Here is a 15,997-nt window from a genome sequence, read left to right as displayed (position 1 = left end):
CGGTGGTAAGGTGCTCTGCAGGTGCAGCTTGTTTTCCACTTCATAAATCTGCATGATGGAAACGTGGTGCTGTGCACCTTCCAGTTGTCTATACTTCCCGTAGCGGTTTTCTAAACAGTCAGTCTGTATCTTTCCAAAAAGAACGTAGGACATCCGAAGCTCTATCTAGTCAGCCACTTAAGGCCGTAGGTGGCGTGCTCGAGGGCAGCGTGGGTCTCCTTTGTCAAAGTACTCTTGGTTAGACCTTTGCTTTTCCAATCGTGCAGCCATGTCAGCAGCGTGCAGAAGTTGATTTTATGATCGCTGTCAACGGAAAACACGGGTTGTTAGAACTGGTCTCCCAGCCTCTTTTCCTTCCACGGAGTTTTTACATTTACAACTTTTCACCACTTGATGGTGATTTCAATGAAAGTAGCAGTGGCATCAAAGGAGCAGAGGTTGTGCTTCGTTCCAAGAGCACGCAACGCCCCATGCAAGAAATCGTTGAATATTTGCAGGGCAAGCTTTACGTTCTGCCTTTCAATATTCGAAAGGTAGATGGCTTTTCTTGACAGCCAGTACCCATGCTTCAACAGTTGGTCACTCTCTTTGCTGTGAAGCTCTCTGATTGTCGCAAATGACGCTGTTTGCATGGGCTGTGGCTGTGCTCCGTCTCTTTGAATATCAGGGAAGTAGAAGCAAACTAGGTTTTTCTTCTGGTTTATCTAGTCATTTTGTATGCATTTGAGTATGTGTACAGTGTTGTCACTGACGACCCGGTACCCAATCTCTTCTAGTCCGCAAAACACATCTTTGAGCATCTTGTGCAGGAACTCCGCGTCCAGTTGGGCACTGGCATGATGTGTGGAACTTCGAATTAGCACGTGAGGTTGCCAGCCATTAAAACGAGCGCACAGTTTGCAGCTTCATTTTGGTTGAGTGCAACGCTGGTAATGTTACCCCTTTTTAAAGCAAAGCGTTTTACCTCTACCCCCCAAGGATTCTTTCGCGACCGTTGGTGTCACCAGAAAACTCCAGCGAACAAATAAAAGAATTTACTGGCACCGCCGGGAATCGAACCTGGAACTACTAGACTAACAAAGCGAGAGCCCGTTGTCTTACCGATTTAGCTACAAGCCCACGCGAAGACAGGGAAGACAGGTGGTGTACTAATCAAGCTAATCTACGGGTTTACCCCCCGCAATCCCTCTTAATGCCACGTGAAAGCATCACGCGACCACTCACGCCCATCTAGCGGCTCTGTGCGCACCTTCCTCGTGTGCTAAGAGTTTCAACAATTAAAGGAAGCTCACACCAATGCATGGCATCTCACTTCTAGTACGCCAATCTCACTTCTAGTAAGCCTGTGGCCTCCAGTGTTCACGTAAAAAATCAGAGCTCCTTGTCGTCCGCCCTCAAGCCAAATCAAGGAATACATTAAAATACTCCTTGATGGCCAGGCCATCACTCCAAGCCCCAGCATCAAGAGCCTGGGCCTACATCTCCTGGCTAACACCAAGAGTGACGTCTCCTTGCAGCGCCTCAAAAACAGCATTGACCAAATCATACACATGATCAGGCGAGTTTCCACCAAGAAGCGAGGCCTAAAGGAATCTGGTACCTTTCGATTAATTGAAGCTTTTGTCCTCTCTAGAGTCACTTACGTCAACCCCATGTCTTCTCGACAAGGAAGACATAGAGATGCTTTATATAATGATTAGAAAGGCGGTGGAGCAGGCCATTGGTCTTCTCATAAGTGCGTCCACAGAGAGGCTGCTGAGCACGGGGCTCTACAACACGGTGGAAGAGCTGAGAGAAGGCCATCTCTCAAACCAGAAGGCCCGACTCAGAACTGTGGTGGGTAACCGCATGCTTCACCAGATTGGCTGGGCAGCCCAGAATGTCACTCCGCTTGACGTACTCCCAGACTCTTGGTGACAAAAACTAAGGATGCTCCCTTTGCTTAGAAATATGAACCCCTCACATGACGAGGGTCACCGAAAAGCACGGGCTCAAGCGCTAAACACGACCCTCGGTGGGGATCATGCAGTTATCTACACAGACGCTCCAAATATCGAGGGCAGCAATACGCCATCATCGTGGCTACCTCAAGAACCAATTTCCTTGCGTGTACCTCGCTTAGGACCGAAGAAATGACGGCAGCAGAAGAGGCAGCCATCACTTTGTCTCTCACTCAACCAGGGGTTCGGAGGGTAGTGACCGATTTCCAGCAAGCCTACTGGAATTACCAGTCGGGTTGTGTGTCCTGATCTGCACTGCGCGTGCTAAAAAACCACTCCCCAAACTGTTCCGTTCAGCTCATCTGGACACCCCCTCACTCTTCAATGGAGGGCAACAAATACGCCCACCCAACAAGCCTGCGCTTTTACTTCCCGTGCTATGGAGCTGCACGAGGACAGACACCCGCTTGTCACGTTCAGGGAGATAACCCAGCATTATCGCCTTCTGAGACAGACCGTACCTTCGCCTTACCCTGACCTTTCCAGAGAACAACACACTACCCTACGACTCATACCAAACGGGCTCCTTCCCACAGCCTACGCGTCTTCACTTCATGCATCCGAATCGCTACGACGCTGAATGTAAATTTTACTCAGAAGTTGGAACACTCCACCCCTTAATCGGGATGTGCGACTTTAGCCCTGAGCACCCTCCTCTATTTCCGTCAACTACCCAACAAGAGCAATGGGAGATGCTGCTGTCCAGGCCCTCTCTACCTACCCAGCTTCAGCGGGTGGACAGAACACAGGACGCTCGGACTGCATATGGGCCCCACAGAACAAGGAATCACTCCCCGGGGCTGCACTCTGGGCCGTTCAGAAATCTGAACAGAAGTATTTCTTCCTCCTTCTCCTCCTTCTCTGCCGCAAATCTCGTCGCCTCCGTCCGCGGCGCAGAGACGGAGAAGTCAGATCGTCTAACACCGGGTTGGAGGTTACTTTATTTTATAAAACAAGATTCCACTCTTGTGCTACACCAATACAACTCAACCAAACACCGTTCATGCATCATGCATTGATTTAACCTTACCAAGAATATCACTTTGAAGTAATAAATGGCGTGGTTAAGTGCATTTCACTTCTCTCTTGTTTTACTATTTATAGGGCGATGTGAGTGAATTAAACTGACGTTGCATGGGTAATTGTTATGGGTGCCGTTTACAGCTTTGCTTTCCAACCAGATTCACGGGGTGCATTGGCGCCATTTTTTTTAGTCAAAGTAGGATTTTATGTGGATTTCATCTACCACTACCGTCACAAAGCGCTGGTCCTCTTTTAGGTCAGACGTTATCCTTTCCTTGTAACTAAGGAATGTTTCACTGCGATGTTCTTGTTGAGGGCTCATACCATATGAACAGCACAAACCTGATTGTCATAGGATGTGGTAAGCTGATGCTTCCATGGCTGCGTATGTAAGCGTACGCATGGGGTCATATCGTAAAGAGAAGGCAACAAAACACCATGTAATCAGACGAGTAGCGTCTGCGCTGTTTTCTAGCCAGGTATAAAGTGACCTGCTCTTTCAGAAAATGAATACAGTCGGTGCTGTCTCCCTCTTGGGACGTAGACAACTGATCGAGCAGTAAGCAAATAGCCTCGCAGACATCTTGGATAAAACCAGCGCTAACTCAGACGAAGACGAAGAAAGTGTACCACAAGGACAGCCGCTGGTCTAACAACTAAATTTTAATGTCAGAAAGGGTGAATATAAATACTGAACACAAACACTAAAGTAATAAATAGACACTGCGCATGGGCGAAACAAGTTTGCAAAGGTCACGTTGATAGCACAAGTAGTTGTACGCATGTTACAATGAAGGCACACACAGATACGCAATCTCTTTCGGATGGAGACACACGCTTCTTTGGCTTACACACTTATCACCTCGTTCTGCTATGTGGAATGCCTCCATGATTTCGCGGGTTGTTTGGTTAGGGTGCCTAAATAAAATGTTAGTGGCAGGAAAATTAGGTTCGCATTGGCTGCAATTAGCGCAATATGAAGAAAGATGGGATGATACAGGGCCTTTCAATGACAATTCATGTTCTCTCAAACGCACGTTGATACAGCAGCCAGTTTGCCCAACATAGGTTCGGCCACAAGGCAAAGGAATACTGTACACAACTCCCATTGCGCATGCGACATACCGGTTCTTGTGGTTGACACCACAACCAACCCCTTTCTTCTCACTTTCCTGCTCTATCTTTCTGTCAAGCCTGCCACATACAGAACGCAACTTATTGCGGGCCGTGATAGCCACTTGCTCCCCATTGCGATGGCCTACTTTTTTTAGGCGGTGTGTGATCGTATGAATGTATGGGATGACAGCAACTTTTTTGGGCCTTTGTGTGTCCTCAGCAACCTCCGGCCGCCGGACTTTGCTTTTGGGATTTATACAAGTTTTTCACACGACACTGACAAGAGATGCTGTGGAAATCCCGCCTCCCTTAACGTTTTAACTTGGTCATTGAAGCTGTCTGTCATCAAGTGCAGGCACGATTTCGAAATGGCTGAGCGAAAGCATGACAAGGCAATAGCATTTTTTACAAGCTTGGTATGGACCGATGAGTAGTTCATCAAAAGCTTGACCGATTGTGGCGCATACATCCAGCATACATGCTCCTTATTAAACCGAAGATAGAGATCCAGATACTGAATGCCATTTTGTTTTGTAGTTTCAATCATGAAATTGAGTCCCAAAACCCTTTGCGTAAATACCTTTAAAATATCCACAGTCGCTCTTAGGCTGGAGGAATCCTCAAAAATAACCAGGTAGTCGTCTACGTAATGGAACACTTTAGTGGCCATACCGTCCAGGTCCCTCTCAAGAGACCGATGAACTTTGGCAAGAAAAATGTCGCTTAGAATTGGAGCCACTCGCGAGCCGATACATACTCCCGACTTCTGCGTGTACACTACACCGTCCCGGCAAGCAACCAAAGAGTTTAAATAAAAAGTCAAAAGTTCCAAGAAAGCTGGAACAGGTATGCCGCTTACATTTTTAAATGCTATTTCGTCGTTATGATTCGTAATGCATTCCTTCACAGCGGGCAAAAGATCGGCATGGGGAAGCGAATAGAATACACATTTCAGATCTATGCTAATAGCAGAGCAGTGAGAAAGGTGATGCGTTCCCAAATACGTGACTACAGAATGGGAATTTGGAGCAAGGAAGGGATCATCAATGTGCAAGGTGGAAAGACACTTCTGCAAAAACCCAGATACACAGTACTGCCACGTCTGTCGCTCGGGAACAATTACCCTAAATGGGATTCCTGGCTTATGGGTCTTGGCTGTGTAGAAAACGTCAAGATGAAGGTTATTAGCCTTTTTTACCGATTCATCCAACTTGCCCAAATTCATGTCTATCAGCAAGGAGCATGCTTCTTTCTTTCCATCAAGTTAACACCCGCTTTCTTAAAGTTTTTCTGTACTGCGGCCAAAGCCTTATGGCCAAAAAGAGCCTTAGGCCTTACAACAAAGGAACCCTCCTTGTCCGACTCAAGCACCCGAAGCTTATTGCTTGCGAGGTGGTCAGCTAGGGAAGACATTGGGGAACGCTTACCAGGTTTTTTCTCTCACCCGATCGCCTCCATGCAGTCACTTATGCACCTGTATCGCTCATTGTCCGGAACATGTGCACTTATGCCTCTAGCGAGAGCCACCTTTTCCAGCGGGCGTAGTTGCGGCTGGAGCAGAACTTCGGTCCTAGCTGGGGCACCCTCTGGTGAACCTCTGGCAGGTGCGCGTCGCCCAGGTAGACTACGCGTCCTTGTTCTGGAACAGCTTTCCTACTTCTCGGAAGGCTTGGCCGTACATGGTTCCAAAAGGCTTCCGTGTGCTGATTGGCTACCCGAATCCAGTCAAGGTAGGCGCGGAGGCGCGACTTCGCAGGGTACGCTAGGCCGCAGTGGGTCCACAAGCAGTCACGGTAACACCATTCTTGACGGCCCCATTCACTCCGCGGAAGTTTGCAGAACCGCTTCGTGTGGCTCGATGAAGGTTGAAGCCAACCGCACAAGATTTGGATTCCTTCCGGTCAGGTTCCATGTCTCAGATGCCATGATGCTGTCCGTGTACGTACCGCTGAAATGGCGATGAGTGATGCCAACGTTGCTGGATTAGTAGCTTGAAAGTTTAAACACTGAAAAGAGCCCGATGTAACGGAAATGAACTGCAGAAGGGTTGCAAGCTCGGCAAGTTGGAAAGACATTTTTGGTTAACACCAGCGCTAACTCAGACGAAGACGAAGGAAGTGTACCGCAAGGACAGCCGCTGGTCTAACAACCAAATTTTAATGTCAGAAAGGGTGAATATAAATAATGAACACAAACACTATAGTAACAAAAGACACTGAGCATAGGCTAAACAAGTTTGCAAAGGTCACGTTGATATCACAAGTAGTTGTACGCATGTTACAATCAAGGCACACGCAGATACGCAATCTCTTTCCTTTGTTGTAATGCCTGAGGCTCTTTTTGTCCATAAGGCTTTGGCAGCCGTACAGAAAACCTTTAAGAAAGCGGGTGTTAACTTGATGGAAAGAAAGAAAGAAGCATGCTCCTTGCTGATAGACATGAATTTGGACAAGTTGGCCTAATCGGTAAAAAAGGCTAATAAGCTTCATCTTGACGTTTTCTACACAGCCAAGACCCATAATCCAGGAATCCCATTTAGGGTAATTGTTACTGAGCGACAGACGTGGCAGTACTTTGTATATGGGTTTTTACAGAAGTGTCTTTCCACCTTGCACGTTGATGATCCCTTCCTTGTTCCAAATTCCCATGCTGTAGTCACGTATTTGGAAACGCATAACCTTTCTCTCTGCTCTGCTATTAACAGAGATGTGGAAGGTCTATTATATTCGCTTCACCATGCCGATCTTTTGCCCGCTCTGAAGGAGTGAATTACAAATCATAACGACGAAATAGCATTTAAAAATGTAAGCGGCATACCTGTTCCAGCTTTCTTGGAACTTTTGACTTTTTATTTAAACTCTTTGGGTGTTTGCCGGGACGGTGTAGTGTACACGCAGAAGTCGGGAGTATGTATCGGCTCGCGAGTGGCTTCAATTCTAAGCGACATTTTTCTTGCCAAAGTTCATCGCTCTCTTGAGAGGGACCTGGACGGTATGGCCACTAAAGTTTTGTGTTACGTAAACGACTGCCTGGTTATTTTGAGGATTCCTCCAGCCTAAGAGAGACTGTGGATATTTTAAAGGTATTTGAGCAAAGGGGGTTGAGACTCAATTTCACGATTGAAACTACAAAACAGAATGGCATTCGGTATCTGGATCTCTATCTTCGGTTTGATAAGGAACATGTATGCTGGATGTATGCGCCACGATCGGTCAAGCCTTTGATGAACTACTCATCGGGCCATACCAAGCTTGTAAAAAATGCTATTGCCTTGTCATGTTTTCGCTCAGCCATTTCGAAATCGTGCCAGCACTTGATGACAAACAGCTTCAATGACCAAGTTAAAAAGTTAAGGGAGGCGGGATTTCCACAGCATCTCTCTTGTCATGGTCGTGTGAAAAACTTGTAAAAATCCTAAAAGAAAATTCCGGCGGCCGGGAAGTTGCTGAGGACACACAAAGGCCCAAAAAAGTTGCCGTCACCCCATACATTCATACGATCACACACCGCCTAAACAAATTAGGCCATCGCTATGGAGTGCAAGTGGCTATCACGGCCCGCAATAAGTTGCGTTCTGTATGTGGCAGGCTTGACAGAAAGATAGAGCAGGGAAGTGAGAAGAAAGGGGTTGGTTGTGGTGTCAACCACAAGAACCGGTATGTTGCATGCGCAACGGGAGTTGTGTACAGTATTCCTCTGCCTTGTGGCCGAACCTATGTTGGGCAAACTGGCCGCTGTATCAACGTGCTTTTGAGAGAACATGAATTGTCATTGAAAGGCCCGGTATCATCTCATCTTTCTTCGCATTGGGCTAAGTGCAGCCAATGCGAACCTAGTTTTCCTGCCACTAACATTTTATTTAGGCACCGTAACCAAACAACCCGCGAAATCGGGGAGGCATTCCACATAGCAGAACGAGGTGATAAGTGTGTAAGCCAAACAAGCGTGTGTCTCCATCCGAAAGAGATAGCGTATCTGCGTGCGCCTTGATTGTAACATGCGTGCAACTACTTGTGGTATCAACGTGACCTTTGCAAACTTGTTTCACCCATGCGCAGTGTCTTTTTATTACTTTAGTGTTTGTGTTTATATTCATCCTTTCTGACATTAAAATTTAGTTGTTAGACCAGAGGCTGTCCTTGTGGTACACTTTCTTCGTCTTGGTCTGAGTTAGCGCTGGTTTTATCCAAGAATGTCTGTCCAACTAGCCCAGCTTGCAACCCTCTCGCAGACTTCTGCGACTGAGTTGGACTTCACGCCGCCGTCCCGCTTCTCGATTCCTTCAACAAGTTGCACGATATACCTTTTGCTGGTGGCAGTTTGTGTAACGCACACATTTGAGCCTAGCTTTTTTATGGCCGTTTTCATTACGTGTACTGTCACGCTCAAGTCTCCTTTGAAGAAAACAGAATACTTTAGCCAGGGCGCTTCATCTTCAATGACGTGAACTAGAAGAAGTCTCATTTTCCTCGATTACATGCCAGAACTTAATCTTCTGGCTCCTCAAGTGGCTGGCAAGTTCGCTTAAGGAATTGACTTTATTCTCCTCGCGAGCTCTGTCAAACGCCTCGCCGAAGTTGGGTTCAGTGATGGCTTTCTGCAGGTTAGCGTGCTCAATGCGCGCCCGGTTAGAGTCAGGGTCTTCCCTCCTCCTGGCTTCCCTAGACATATAGGCCGGACAGTTCGGGAACTTCGTAGGTACAGCGCCCTGGGGAAGGCACACATGAGTTAGCGGCACTGTGATAGTGCGGCCACTGGCTTGATCGGAATGTGCGGCCACACGGGTATTATCCGCATCCGCGAAGTGAATTTCGCATACTTAGAAAAAATATTACCCCCAATCAGCAGAGCCTGCGGTGCTTGACATACAAAAGTGCGGCTTGGGAGCCAGTTACACGTGCACGTGTACCTTCTTAAAATTAAAGCGCAATTCTGCACCAAAATAAGAAAAAAAGCTTACCCTGGAATTCTCGGTGACAGTGAGGCTTTCTCGTGGAACCGCCTGTATCCATGCATTCCTCAGCCTTTCTTCCCTCGGGAACTTGAACACGTGTACTTTGATGTCCGCGGTGTAGTCGCTGCGGCATCGTCGTACACAGCACCTGCACGGCATCTCACCGTACTTCCTTTGACAGTGCCAAAATTTACCGACGCGGAAACAGCCACATAAACACGCAAAAAACGAGCTACTCGACGGCGAAGAGACGCGCGTGGAAAAAGACACGCCGGGGAATGCCGAATGTGCGGGACAGTAGGCGCACCCTGCAGCCAGACGTGTGTTTACGCGACGTCGCGCTGACATGAGGGGTGATCACCTACGCGGGGCTCGTCAGCCGTCCTATGACGTAGCGCGAGTGGAAAGGGCGAAGACTGAGGCTTTCTCCCTTTCCAGTCGGTGTTGGTACGAACCCACCACGAGCTGCCCAAAGAGGGAAAACAACGTGCAATGCTATACAGCATACTGGTTCCCCAAGCGGAAAGCTGAGGGGTGCCCCTTTGTTTAGTTTGCAGAAGACCCGTCTGAGCACTTGGGCATTCGTCGCGGTGGGGGAATTAGTCCCGCGTGCCTGCCTTCGCCCTGTCCGCGCCTCCTCGCCCTTCCGCGAACGCAGGCGCAGACTGGTCCTGGTCAACCTGGTAACAACGTAACCAACAAAACGGGTGGTCTACTAAAACTCTCTTCTATTGCTGGCCCGCTCTGAGCCCGTCGCATCGTTGTCCGATGAATCCGCAAGCAACTCATCCTTGTCAGCAGCAATATACGGCTCGTTCCGCCTTCACACGGGTGCGTCGATGCGCCTTTTCTGCAGCCGATGGCAGAATAATCCGCTTCGCCCGCGTCGTTCGCGATGCATCTCGGTATTTTACTTTGATTTCACCACAGCGCTGCATCCACTCTCGTGCGCGCGGCGGGCCGGCAACCGAAAGTTGTCCCGCGGCGGTGCGCCCCGGTTTATCGAGGACAGATGGTGATCACTGGTGCGGTTTGTCGAGGACAAAAAAGCGCATTGGTGTGCCCCGATGTGTATCAGCGCGGTTTATCGAAGATGCTATTAAACAGTGGGCGATCCGGACCGATCGCTCAACCACACCCCCCTCCCACAAAGCCACTTACTATCCACCCCAACCCCTTTCCACACGCCTCGACACTGATTTTAAAATAGTGTGTTGAAAAAGAAAGATAAAAACCGTTTGTTGTGGTGTTGCATATATGACAAATAAAGAACTAAAGCATCTGTATTAAAATTAATTGCAGTTTTGAAATATGCAACGAAAGATCTCTATCTAGTAAAAAAACTATCAGAACCCTAACTTGGCAAATAAAGAGAAAGTGTTTTCGGAGAATTTATGATTAAAGGGAATTCATATTCCTTTGATTGTTAGTTAAATATTTAGAGTATTTGCATATATACTACCTTGAAACTGCGTGAATCAATTGTATATATCAGTAACTGGCCGCATATCTGGATGCATTTGGTGTAATACATAAATCTGATTGTGTCATATAGCTGTTGTTCATGCCATATAACAAAGAGTCTACGCCATATATGCATGTGCAAAGCGCCATATATGGGTTCGCCGGTTCATATACGGCCTTACTTGGCGCCATATATGGCTGTGGCTGGAGCCATATATAGGTTGGATGCGCCATATATGGCTCCACGTGGGGCCATATATGGCAAGTGATAGCCACATATCAACACATATAGCTTTATATGGCCGCATATAAGTTATGTATGGGCCATATATGGCATTTTTGTAAGGAATATCAGCCGCATTGAAGCGCGCTTCTACCGTAATTCAAATACAATTTATTCACAAGCCACAAAACGTAGGAACCAGCCTTTAGCGGTTGAATTTATGCATGAGCGCAGGCCAAAGCAGCGCCCCTGAAAGCCCCCCGCGGTAAATTTAAAAAGCAGTCACGGGTCACTCCGGCCGCTTTACCGGTTCTGCGGCAACAGTTTCCGGACCTGGAAACTATGAGTGCTCTTTTCCACTTGTTGGGACAGAATATTTCTGCTATTTTCCAACGAAACTCCGCTTATGTTCGATGGGAGTGGAGCATATTCGATGGGAGTGGAGCATATGCCCCAAGCCAGCATCTCAGAGCAGATCACGTAACTGGAGCTGAATCTGATGTCTCCTGCTAAAATACCTAAAAAAACCTCAAAATATGGCGATTACTTGAATTGTTACCATGCAGTGAGCAGTGTGATGTGAACTGATTTATTGTTTTTACCCCATAAACCACGCCAAAAATGCCTTATCACGCACCTTGTTAACGTTGCTCAGATGTGAAAAAACACACTAGGAATTCATCTTGCTGTTCATGAAAGCTGGGAAATAAGGTTTATCTTTTATATCCCTTCGCGAAACGGTGTGTATAATTAGGCACGCGCCTTTTCAGAGAACTTTTGCGAGTTAGAATCGTCGTCATCCACACTTGAACCGCTCATCCAGCATTCACATTTCCCACTCTACAGAACGATGCTGCCATCTCGTTCCGGCCGCGCCTTTACCAGCCACCCATGCTTTACCGAAACAACAGAGCAACAATGGACGCCTCCGCGTTCTACGGCGCTTCAAGTGGGTGTTCTTGGTGTTACCTTTTCTGTCTAGTTAAAAGGAGTTTTAAAGCAAAATTGAAGCTGTTACCTTATTGTATAAGGGCAGCAGATCACAATAACGTGTATACGCTTGCTATTGTCGCGATGGTTAAGAAATTGTGTTTATGTGTAGACTGGCGTGTACAATATAACATGACCTAATTTATTAACTACTTACAAGATCCAGTTGTTTATAGTTTTGAAGGGAAATTTGGTCATCAAAAGCATACGCAGGCAGTTACAAATTTTTCTGACGGCTACATCATAATGTATGTCGCAAATGGAGATAAGTTCTGTTTTATCTTTTACAGAAGGCCACGTGTCCAACTGGGCCACATTGACGTCAGTTGGCTACGCATGGCTTTGCGTGCTACTGCAAACAGCTCTTACTACGAGGTTTTTATTCGACGTCACAATAATGCAGTGGCGTTCTGCGTCGACGGCAATGATCTGCATTTGCCACCGCACTTCAATTTGTTCCCACCGAAACTGCAAAGAATTGCATCATCGGATAGTTTCTTTGTAACGCGGGGGGTCTTACTGGGCTCACGTAGCCATTTTCTGTCTGCTCTAGCTGTTTTCAGCAGCCGCCTTTTTCAGCCGAGGTAACCAAGCGTCCGCGGACACGACTTCGTCACGGTCAAAGCAAACGATTCTGGCTGCAGCTAGAAGCGAGCGCCCGCCTGACGCTGCGATCGACCGCAGCGATCTCTGCAATGTAGAAAGCAAGGAACGTGTCGGCAGGCTCCCCAGTAATGATACTGTGGCAGGAAAGAAAGAAAACGTGTTTTCAATAAGCCCCATGCCTGCTTAGGGAATTTCGTTTTCTACACCCGTTTTGGTAGTCGAAGGGAGCACGGAAGACACGATCGCCAAACTGGCCAGAACAGAGGCCATCACACCTTCCCGTAACCAAACAAAAATGTCGCCAAAATAGGTGCTATGCTCCTGAAAACTGGTGGAACCTAGTTCATAAACAGAAATGAAGTAAAATGCGCCCGAATGAAATTATGCCCAGAAAAAGTGTAAGTTACTCTGCGTTGGAGATTACTTTTCCAATTTTCCCGCAGCCGAGTGGCCACCGCGGGCTCTGTCTGGCAAACGATGGATAACTCCCAGCCTCTGAGCGCAAGGACGTGGGTTCGGTTCCGGGCCGCGGCGGCCGCTTTTATGGTGGATGCGAAAAGCCTAAACGCCAGTGTGTTCAAGATTTCGGCGCCCGTTAAAGATACACAGGGGGTCAAAATTAATCCTGAACCCTCCACTATGGCGCGCCTCATCGCCTGTGCAGGAATGAGGCATGCTACGGTACCGAAAGTCGGTACGGAAAGTCGGTTGGGGGGAATTGGGGTATACTCTACCGTTAATCACATAAAGGCAGATAAAGGGAGCTGATACGAGGAATTGGGGTTAGAGAATGGAAGCGAAAAAAACTCTGGAGTTGGGCAGGGCAGTGAAACAGGAAATGAGGGATGAAGGTTTTTTGTGGCAATGGGAGAGGTAGCGCATTGATCTTTGAAGCACGGGCGGGGTGCCTGAGAATGCGCGAATCCAGGAGTATCTACAGGCCACAGGATGAAACATGTATATGCTGCAGCAGAGATCGGGAAAGCATTGACCATAATGTCAGAGACTGGACAGACATACGACCACCGTGGGGCGATGTGGAAACGACGTTGCCAGAGGCTTTCGGATTTGTGGTGAGGGGAAGCCACAACTTCAGGGCCATAGCGATTACGAAGAGGCGGCTGGAATGCTAGTGGAGGAAGAGTAGGGAAGGGATGGGTACGCAGGCGGAGTAACCATACAGGATGAAAATGCAGAACAGCGGGAGAAGAAAAAATGGGGAGAGAGCGATAGGAGATTAAAACAGGAGGGTGGAGGCAAATCTATTAGGTTAGCTAAGAGTAGGCCAAGTAAGTCAATAAAACAGGCAAGTCGGTTGTAGGCAACTGACGTCCTGATTCAAAGAGCCACTAATTATCATTATCATCATCATCAGCGTCGCCGCGTTAAACCCCATAATTAGTCAATCGATGTCTCCCCGCGGAAACGTGCCCGCCCGGCCATGATGCTCGCAGAATACGGTCTCTGTAGAACACTACAACTTTTACATCCTAGCTAAAACTCAGCCACACGCTTTCGTGCCCACATCTTAAGACACACACGCGTGGATGTACTGTGGTTTTTATTCGCCTTCTTGCCCTAGCCCGTTGAGAGAGTTTTACATGCCAGATGTTCATTTGTGGAAAATTTGCAGCCGCAAGAAAGTTAGAAATGCATGGAAACGCAAAATCAAGCTTGTGAACGCCGCATGGTCTCGCATGGACCCTTCCTAACTGGGCAGCTGTGTCCTGCAAGAACAGCTGGAAGGCGCCAACAAGCGGCGCAGCAGCCGCTGCATGAGGGCCCGCAAATGTGCTGACCAACATGTAGGGCTGCTGGCCTCTTTTTTGGCGTAAGAAAAAAAACAGTTCCCTTTTTTTGCCGTAAGCCATTGAGTGTAATCGCATCGGGGATATCGCATGACCAGGTGTTTCAGGGTGCAATACGCCCGCCGTCTTTCGCGGTCACCACCTAGACGTCGCTGTCTCAACGGCGCTTTTGGAAAAGTGGTCCCTACCGCATGAAGCCACAAGATCGTGCATCCTTAAGGAAGAAAAGAATTTTTTCATCCACGAAAACATGCCTGGCCTTACATTGTTCGTCTTTTACCTTTGCCTCTGGCGAAGGGGAGAATTTTATTGAAGCAGTGGACAGCATTCTATCCCGCAGCACGTTAATGAAGCAGGCTGAACTGGCAAATGACGTTGATAGTGATACACGCGGTGAGACGAAAGTCGGTACATTCTACTGCGAAACGCTCAGCGACCGACTGGGCTGTGATTTTCCAAATCGAGCAGCGAGAATCCGTTCAATGCACAAATAACATTGTGCATTGGACACGGAAGCATCGCTAGGAACATCTGGTACTCAAACCCTTTCGTCTTTCGGCTACAGGTCCTTCTTGCATGCCTGGTGGCCAGTTGCGGATCTCCTGAAGACGCTCGCCTTCGCAACGTTGGACTGTGGACTGCATCAATCGGGGAACCCGGGCGATGCTTTGATATCGCTGGAAATGCGTCACGGTCTTGCCACCTGCCACCGCGCACCGCCCTCAGTGACGTCATGGACAGCTCGCCCCTATAATTTGGCCGAAAACTTACGGTGGCACCACAAGGAACATGTGGTGCTGAAACCCTTTCGTCTTTGTGCTACTGGGGATCAAGCGCTCAGGTAAATGCTATCTAGTAACGACCCGTTCCTGTTAGTGTTGCCGTGCCCAACGCATATCATAGGTCACGATGCATAGTTGTGACCTACGTCAATTCAAGTATACATTATTCAAATTTGCTGTCTCTTGTTATGTAATGGCTGCTCGGCGCACGATGTCCATGTGTGCCCTGATCTTCGCCACTGCTGCGCCGCCTTCTGGCGCGTGTCGTTGGCGCGTGTCGCACGGGCTCTTTCTCGCTTCTTGTACCCTAAAAAACTCTTATGGCACCTGCATTTGAGAAATGTAAAATATCGTTGCGGCTTGGGAGAGTGCTCGGACTCCAACAAAAGCTTGGCGGTTCTTCGCGCTTCCTGGCTACTCTAACGAGAGTCAGCGATGACATTAGCGCACTTGCGAACAAGTCGATTGTATTGCTGCCTCGTTTAGTCCGGATATCATTTAGTCGGGATCGTGTACCTCATAATCAACTCATTTGTAAGCTAAGCTCTCTTGGTGTCTCTGCTAATTTATTAAGCTGGATTCAGCACTTTCTTTCAGGACGCATGCAGTTCACCTTCACCAACCTTCATCAATCTGCCCTCACCAAAGTAACCTCTGGTGTACCTCGAGGCGCCGCCTTATCGGCCGTACTCTTTCTTATCGACGTTGATGAGTTGCCCATTTGCATAAATTCCCATCTTCGACTTTTCGCTGACGATTGCGTCAACTACACCGTCATAAGCAACCTCGAGAAGGTTCAAAGCGAATTCGACTTCATTGCTTCCCCCGCACGCGGCCCCTTGAGCAATCTTGGTGACGGTATTAGCGACACCACGGACCACGAGCCCCAAACATACATAAGTTGTGATCAACCCTGACGATGTGTTTTAAGGTGAAGGGTATAAACCTCAAACGGTGGCCGTCGGAGCCCAGGGCAAGCTATGGCGGATGGGCTCCCTGTCTGTCTACCAGGCAGGGAGCTCCGGGACCTC

General features: G+C 48.1%; 1 pseudogene; it reads right to left on the bottom strand.

The window, feature by feature from the left end:
* Nucleotides 1-8,808, bottom strand: part of LOC144144250 (uncharacterized) — a 28,438-nt pseudogene extending 19,630 nt beyond the window's left edge.
* Nucleotides 8,809-15,997: the final 7,189 nt, after the last annotated feature.

Source organism: Haemaphysalis longicornis, unplaced genomic scaffold, assembly GCF_048455015.1.
Source record: "Haemaphysalis longicornis isolate Haplotype H1 unplaced genomic scaffold, Haemaphysalis longicornis Haplotype H1 scaffold_1, whole genome shotgun sequence".
NCBI lineage: Eukaryota > Metazoa > Arthropoda > Arachnida > Ixodida > Ixodidae > Haemaphysalis > Haemaphysalis longicornis.
The sequence above is the reverse complement of the archived record's forward strand: the minus strand, read 5'-3'. Positions and strand labels throughout refer to the sequence as shown.